The sequence below is a fragment of the Acanthisitta chloris genome, unplaced genomic scaffold (assembly GCF_000695815.1).
Source record: "Acanthisitta chloris isolate BGI_N310 unplaced genomic scaffold, ASM69581v1 scaffold7295, whole genome shotgun sequence".
Lineage (NCBI taxonomy): Eukaryota > Metazoa > Chordata > Aves > Passeriformes > Acanthisittidae > Acanthisitta > Acanthisitta chloris.
In genome coordinates, this window is record NW_008674222.1 from 43600 (window position 1) to 51458 (window position 7859).

Consider the following 7859-nt stretch of genomic DNA (forward strand, 5'->3'; position numbering starts at 1 on the left):
TGCTTCCCTGCAAGCTGTGTTCTGTCTGTGATGCTCTGTGTGTGTCCACATGTGTGTACTGTATACATTTGTGTGCACATGTCTGCAGAGGCTCACTGGGAATAGCCACTTCATCTCACTATGGGATGGATCTAGGGGGGCAGAGCTGCTGCAGCCTTGCTTCTTTTGGGCTACTGGATTTGGCAACAGGAACATTTTCTGATGGTTGCTACAAATGAGAGCAAACTCACAGATGGGAAGAAGCTGTGCAATAATTTAGCCTGCTATCCTTCATGACAGAGTCCACAGTGCTGCTCTGGGTTAGTTCTTAGGTCATTCATGCTCTTTCTTATATTGACTTTCCACCTAAGGGAACCAAACCAGCTTGAGAATCCCATGACCACAAGATCAGAAACCAGTGGGAACTGCACCTGTGTGTACAACTCTTGTTGTCTGCTCCTCTTGATACTGACTTTACAGAATTGCAACTTACCTGTCTCCACAATGGATGAGATTTTAGTTTGGACATTTGAGTACATATCTCCCTTCCTAATGCTGTGGTCACTTCCCCAGCAATACTGAGGATTTTCAATAGTTCTGTAAGAAAATATGCAGAAATTACTTCTAAACACATTCTGCATTACTTGTCTATGAAAACTGAGACAAAGCAGATTAAGATGGAGCTTCTGACTTTTATGGCTGTTGGTTTGTCAATATTCTAGAAAGATTTCTGGTTTGGACTGTATCAAAGACCTCTTCTGATCTGTGGGTTCACCTCTCCTAAGCAAGGGGGACTGGATAAGCAAATTTTCCATTCCATGTGCATTAACCTGGTTGTGTCCACTCATCATGTCACATGTTCAGCAGTTTCCTTAATGAGTCTGGTTTCAAAATGTGGATTGACTGACAGCTTTATCACAGAGATGCTCCTGGAAGGCTTTGAATTGAAGTGGCCCATTAAGAAGTGTTTTTTTAAACCTTTGTTTGAACTGGGTTTCCAGTAGCCACTTGCAGCCAGATGGAAGCTGCTTAGTATCTCCATGTGAACAGTTGCTTAAATGAGAGAGAACAGCTGCCATCCTACAGGATCAGATTCAAACTACTGTGTCACCAAACATAGGATTTGCTTTGAAGCAGGATTGGATGCTCCAACTAAGAGAGAAGGTCTAGTTCAAACAGAACAATTAAGTGCTGAAAATGAGAACTAGTTGTGAATCCTTCTTGGCTTGTAAATACTGAGCTCAGCTACTCTGAATTCTGCCAGTTGGTGAAGCAGTGAACTCTTAGAGTCAGTATCAAGAGTGCATCAACTCAAGAGACTCTGATCCCACACAAGCCATTTATAAAATCCCAGCAGTGTCTCTGTTTTAACCATAGTTTAATGGTCTAGTCTTTAATCCATCTATTTCCCCAATTCCTGTCTAGTAACTGAAGAGCTAAGCTAGAATAGTTTTGTGGCAGTTGTTCATAGACAAGGATTCTTATCCTGGATTGAAACTGTAGCAATAAAAATACCAGTCAGCTAAAGAAAAGAATTCCCTGTTGTTTATTAAGTAGCATCCATGAATTAACTTCACCACAGTATGTTGAGCCTCCTGCCTTAAACTACCTCTAGGCTGCTTGGAAGCTAGTTCAGCATAGTCTTGAGCACCTAAACAGGAGGAAATTATACCAATAAATATATTATCCCCTTGGGATGCTGATTTTTTTTTCCCCTTTTCTGCACAATTTGCACTTGTCTACAGTATGACCATATTTTTCACAACAAACATAAATTCATTCTCAGAGGAGCACAGAATGTGAATAGGGAAAAAAAAGGAGAAACTTGTATTGAAGTGAAATATTGATCAAGTAGAAAGGGTGAAAAAGTATGTTCTAGCTACAAAATTCTACCATTTAGAAGGTGTTTTCTAAGCACTTCTGGTTTTCTTTCTGAAAAATCAGAATTGCTGCCAAAGCAGTTATCTAGCAGAAAGAAAATATTAATAAGCAAGTGTGAAGTACCAGAACACACATTGCTGGAAAGTAATTCCAGTGAATGTGCATTAATGATAATAAATCCATTATTCCCATCTCAATAAAATGGATAAATTGCAGCTAGAAAGAAACCACAAGAACCCACTGTAGGGCATAATTTGAAACAACTTGAGAATATTTAGGTTACACATTAATTTTAAACACATTTTGAAGGTAGTTTTTTTTTAAGAACATATTAACAGTAAAGTGATGATTTTCATGCAGATCAGTGTAGAAAATAGCTTCTAAAATGCAGAGAAATGAAGTCAAATACTCTGTAATGGAAAATGATCAGAAATATTGTGTTTCTTCTTCATAAAGTGGAGATAACATCCACTGCTTTCCTCTCAGAAAATCAGTCATACATTTAAGCTAAGGGAAATGGTAAAAATCAATCCTCTCTGGACATATTCAGTGACAGTCTCTGAACTACCTGTAGCCTACTCAAGAAATAAGGTGCAGACCATCAGTTTAATGCTCAGTAACAGTCAATAAAACATACAGAATAACTAGAGATTGCTAGAAAAAGAGTAAAAAGCAAAGCACTGTCACTTTTTTTTTTTAAAAAAAAGGGATTAGTGTGACTGAATCTTGAATATCAGTTCAGTTTCAGCCTTCTCAGCAAAGATACAGTAAAACAAGACAAGACACTGAGGGGGATGACAGAACAAAAGTTGCATTTTCTTCCTATCACAAGAAAAATACTTTGCAGCAATAATTAGAAGTAAATAACATTTACCATTTTAAAATCTGATTCAAAAGAATTAATGGACTTATTTCAGTAAGGTTGTCTGCCCTGCTCTTGGGTCATGCTAATGGGCACATGGAAACATCCCTCCCAGAGCAGAAAGCAACAAATTCCTTTAACTTCCAGACTCTCCAGTGATGTAAAACAAGACTCCTTGCCCAGGAATCTCTCAGCAGTGGGATGCAGTGTATGTCAAGAGTTCTGGGAGCTGTTGCAGAAGAGGTGCCTGGCAGCAAGAGGCACTTCAGTCAGCTACATCAGAGAGAAATACTCTGACACTGAGCAGTACCTGACTAGGGAGACACACCACCCACTGCTTTGTGTTCTCTTCTCTCAGTGCATGAGTTCCACTACCAGCACAGAAAATCTAGTCATTTTGATGTAGCTTACAGACTCTGGAATTTTCAAAACTACCCATAACTTGGAAGCATCTAAACACATCTATGTTTCTGTTTTAGTGGAATGATATGAGTACTGATCCCTTTAATCCCCCAAACTGAAAGGTGATCAATCTATGCTTCTGTTTGAAGGATTATATACAGTCAGCAAATAGAAAATATTCAAAATTAAATTTTATGGCAATTATTTTCTTTCACTGGCACCTTCATCCATACAGGATCCAGAGCCCTGAGCCCTCCCTGGGTGTGGGCAAGTATAACATATTGCAGTGGTTGGAGCAGAAAGGGAGCTGGAGTTGCGGTAGATGGAAAGCTGAACAGGAGCCAGCAGTGTGCTCAGGGGGCAGAGAAGGCCAATGGCATCCTGGCCTGGATCAGAACAGTGTGGTCAGCAGGACCAGGAGGCGATTCTGCCCCTGGACTCGGCGCTGGTGAGGCCACACCTTGAATCCTGTGCTCAGTTCTGGGCCCCTCAGCTCAGGAAGGATATTGAGGTGCTGGAGCAGATCCAGAGAAGAGCAACGAGGCTGGTGAAGGGACTGGAGCACAAGTGCCATGAGGAGAGACTGAGGGAGCTGGGGGTGTTCAGCCTGGAGAAGAGGAGGCTCAGGGGAGACCTTCTCACCCTCTGCAACTCCCTGACAGGAGGTTGGAGTCAGGTGGGGGTTGGTCTCTGCTCCCAGGCAACCAGCAGCAGGACAAGAGGGCACAGACTCAAGCTCTGCCAGGGGAGGGTTAGGTTGGACATTAGGAAGAGATTTTTTACAGAGAGAGTGATCAGACATTGGAATGTGCTGCCCAGGGAGGTGGTGGATTCACCATCCCTGGAGGTTTTCAAGCTGAGACTGGATGTGGCACTCAGTGCCATGGGCTAGTGACCACGGTAGGGTTGGACTCGATGATCTTTGAGGTCTCTTCCAACCAGGTTGATCCTATGATTCTATGATTGAGTAACAGAGTTTTATTGGACTCCATCCCTTGTTGAAACTGGAACACTGTGCAGTCAGAAATTTAGAAATCTTTAGGACAGCTAAAAAAACAGGAAGGCATGATATCCTATATAAAGGTAATTAAACACATTGAATTTTGCTGAACTGCTCTCTTTGACTTGGGCACCTCAGTTCTTTGTGAAACATCCTATTTTAAGTGCCAAAGCATGTAAGGTTTGACTTTTGCACTGAATTCAGTCTCCTGTATAACTCTGGTCATCAGGTTTTTCTCAATTAATTCCTTTTGTGGTAAAAAATTAAAATAACAAACCATTTTGAATGTTACATTGGTAAGGAACACACCACAAAGCTGACATGTAATCAGCTGGAATGCATTTGACAGAAAAGTCAATTCCATATTTACCTAATTTTGTACTAAAAAAATCTTGGTGCAAAACTCTAATGACTTGCAGAGCTCAGCTATGCCAACATTATAACTGCTGTTAATAAATAGGAGTTATAAAGGTAACTTTATACCTTTATAAAGGTATAAATAGGTAACTTCAACACTGCTCAGAAAAGTTGGTTTACATGTTACCTCCCATAAAACAAGAATAAATGACATCAGTTGTTTCCTCCCCTTAGTTTTGTGTTAATATTGCTCTGCTAAATGTTTCTAGCCAATGTCAAACTGATACTGTCCCATATATTCTTTCAAAACAGTAGCACAACACTAGTTCCATTACAGTCACCTGGAAATTTTCCATTGTTTCAAGAATGACTATACATTAACTGTCCAAACAGTTTGATCAGCTCATTTATCCAGTAATTTTTTCAGGCAGACTTCAGCTTGCAAATAGGCAATCAACTAATGCATATACAGACTGGAACTCTACCAATGCCCTTGGAGTACAACACTTTCTGTGTAATAATATTTCTTTTCCATTTTATGAAATATCCCATCAATTCCATTAGAGTTGAATAAAACCTGAAGACAGAAATTAGTAAAAAAAACCCCTTTCTGAACCAACTTTTTCCTGCTCTTAGAAAATCTTTCCAAATTTAAATCATTTCCAAACAGATTCTCAGGATTTATAGACAACAATTTGATATCAAAATGGTTTCTTATAACTACAAGATTTGATCATCAAATATTCATATTAAGTTTATATGCTGTTCCCTGGACTCCAGGGAACTTGGCTGCAACATCACAAAATCATATGTCACAACTTTAATCCCATTTACCTGGAAGTTCTCTAATATGTTAAAATTACTTAAATACATATTTGGATCATTAACTATGTTCTTCAGTTCTACTAATAAAGTACCAAATTAGAAAGAAAAAGATTGAGGTATCTATAAAAAAAAAAAAAAGAATTTACAATCCCCTGACTTGTTTTCCTCTCTTGATAGGACAAAAGACTCTTAGTTCATCTTTTTTTACAGTGCATAATCAGTTTAGAAGATTTGTTTGTTCACATTTCACTGAACCTACTCCAAATCAGGCATAAATGATAAAATGTATTTTCAGTTTAAAAAAAAAAAAAGATATTTTGAGCATCCATCCTAGGACTGGCTACCAAGCCAGAATTTTTACTGACTGTACACACAGATGAATGTACACACAGACTCTCACTCTCTGACCCATATATGCTTAGCTGATCTGCTACAGAAGTCTCCACTTGCTGCAAGTCTTTCAATTTTGCTTCCAGACATGCAGCTAAAATTCTTTTCAGCTCATATCCTTTCCTCCCTATAGGAAATGACAGATATATTACTCAATTTAAAGTTTTACAAGCTCTTGTAATGTAAGATTTTAAGTTAGAGTGTTTCTTGCTGAGAAGTTGTCTTTGCATACTAAATATTAATTACTCACAGTTGTTTTAAAAATGTTTACATTGAAGGATAAAACAATTCTATAAACAATTATGTGCTAAGACAAAGATATAATGCAGGTATGTAACACACTGTCTCTGTACAGCCTAAAGAATAAAAGCAAGTAATTCCTACCTGCTGAAATTTATAGCTTGGATAACATTTTCAGTTTGTGGCAACAATCTAGTACTGCAGGCATAGATCAGAAGTATAATTTTATGCTTCTTCAACTAATATCCTCCTGAGTTATCGATCTTTTAAAGTCTATTTTCTTTAAAATTCCTTAAGTCACACTCAGTCAACCTAAATTACCATTCCCCACTATCAGAACTTTAGTCAATGACCATTTTCACCCATGTGAAAACAGATATTCCCTTCCACTTCTTTCTTTTCTTCCATTTCTCAAGCAAAAGAATTCCAAATATTAAAATCTGCTAAAAATAATCAGCCTGTTTACAAAAAGACACTCCTGTAGTCTTCCTCCTGAAAGATAGGAATGTCTCAGTGGTTCTGCTGCATGGACACAGATGAATAAATAATGTGGCATCAGAGTGTAGCTCTGTGCTCCCCATTCCCTCTTTGCCTGCCAGGGCCTGTGTTTCCTGCAGGTCTTTCAGATTTCATTCCAAAATTGCAAGAATCCTTTGCTGCTCTAATAGCTCATTTAGCTGGGAAACTGCATTTATGTTTTTCTTTTCAAAATTGAATCCCAGCAGAAGGATCTTGAACTTCAAATTAACTTTGTATTGGAAATAACATCCGTGAGAAATGATTAGTCTATACCGTGAGGAATGTTTTAAAGGAAATTTCCAAGCCTTGAAAAGACAAAACATGTTTAAATAATACCAAAATGAAAAAGTGCACAGGGGATGGAAAACAATGACATTTTTGTTATCTTGTTATAACCCTTCCCTCCTGAATGTGTTGCATTTTATATCTTAGCCCTTGGAAACATGGATTATCTTCTTGTTTGCATCACTGTGTAGCTGGGATTCTCATTCCAGCCTCTAGGTCATAATATCTTATTTTCCCATCTTACACATTGTAATAACAAGAAGGAATTATGGTCAGACATAGGCCTGGGAATGAGTTCCTGACCCTAATTAAATCAATCACAAAATTCTCATTAACTGTGGCACAGTCCATAGTACTATGAATTACCTGGTCCCTGGGCACAGCCTGTTCCCTCTCCCAGGGGCTGAGCTGCCTGTGGTCAGGGAGAGCTCTGGGATGAGCATCTTGGTAGCCTGGGGAGAAAGCTGCAGAGGGAAGAGCTTTGTGAGAATCAGCAGTGATTGTCTCTCCTCCTTGGCTTGGGATCTGTGTGAGCTCTCAGGCCTGAGCTAGATTGTAGGTACAGCTTTGCCTGGCCATGACCTCACTGATCTTGACCTCCTGAGTTGTTTTCCTGGCTTGACTTTGGACTTGCCTCATCACTATAGTTTTGCCTGACAATCAGTCACTGGACTGTTGGCTGAAGCTGATTGCTGTCACCAGCCTTGATTCTCACCCTGACATGCTGATTTGACTTCAGATTATGTCTCATCACTCTGGACTTGCCCTGTGATCTGGACTGTTAAGTGTTCTAGTTACCATAACCTGACCAGCTCTGCTGTCTTGCCCAGCTCCTGTGGGACTGGGCCCCTGTAAGTGAAGCCACTGACTGTCTTGCTGCCATTGTCATCTCCCAGATGCCCTTCCCTTGTGGAAAAGTGTTCCTTGACACACATAGTCTCTCTGTCCTTCATCTCCCATCTTTTTTTTTGTCTTTTGCCTTCTTCCTATTTTTGATGCCATTAATCATTCTTGCCTTCCTGGCATTTTACATCCACTAGATTTGAAGATTGTTTTTTTTGCTCCAGTTCTTTTCAAGCCTGTTCTTTTAGTTCATCTTTTGATGAGTCTTTTTGCTCT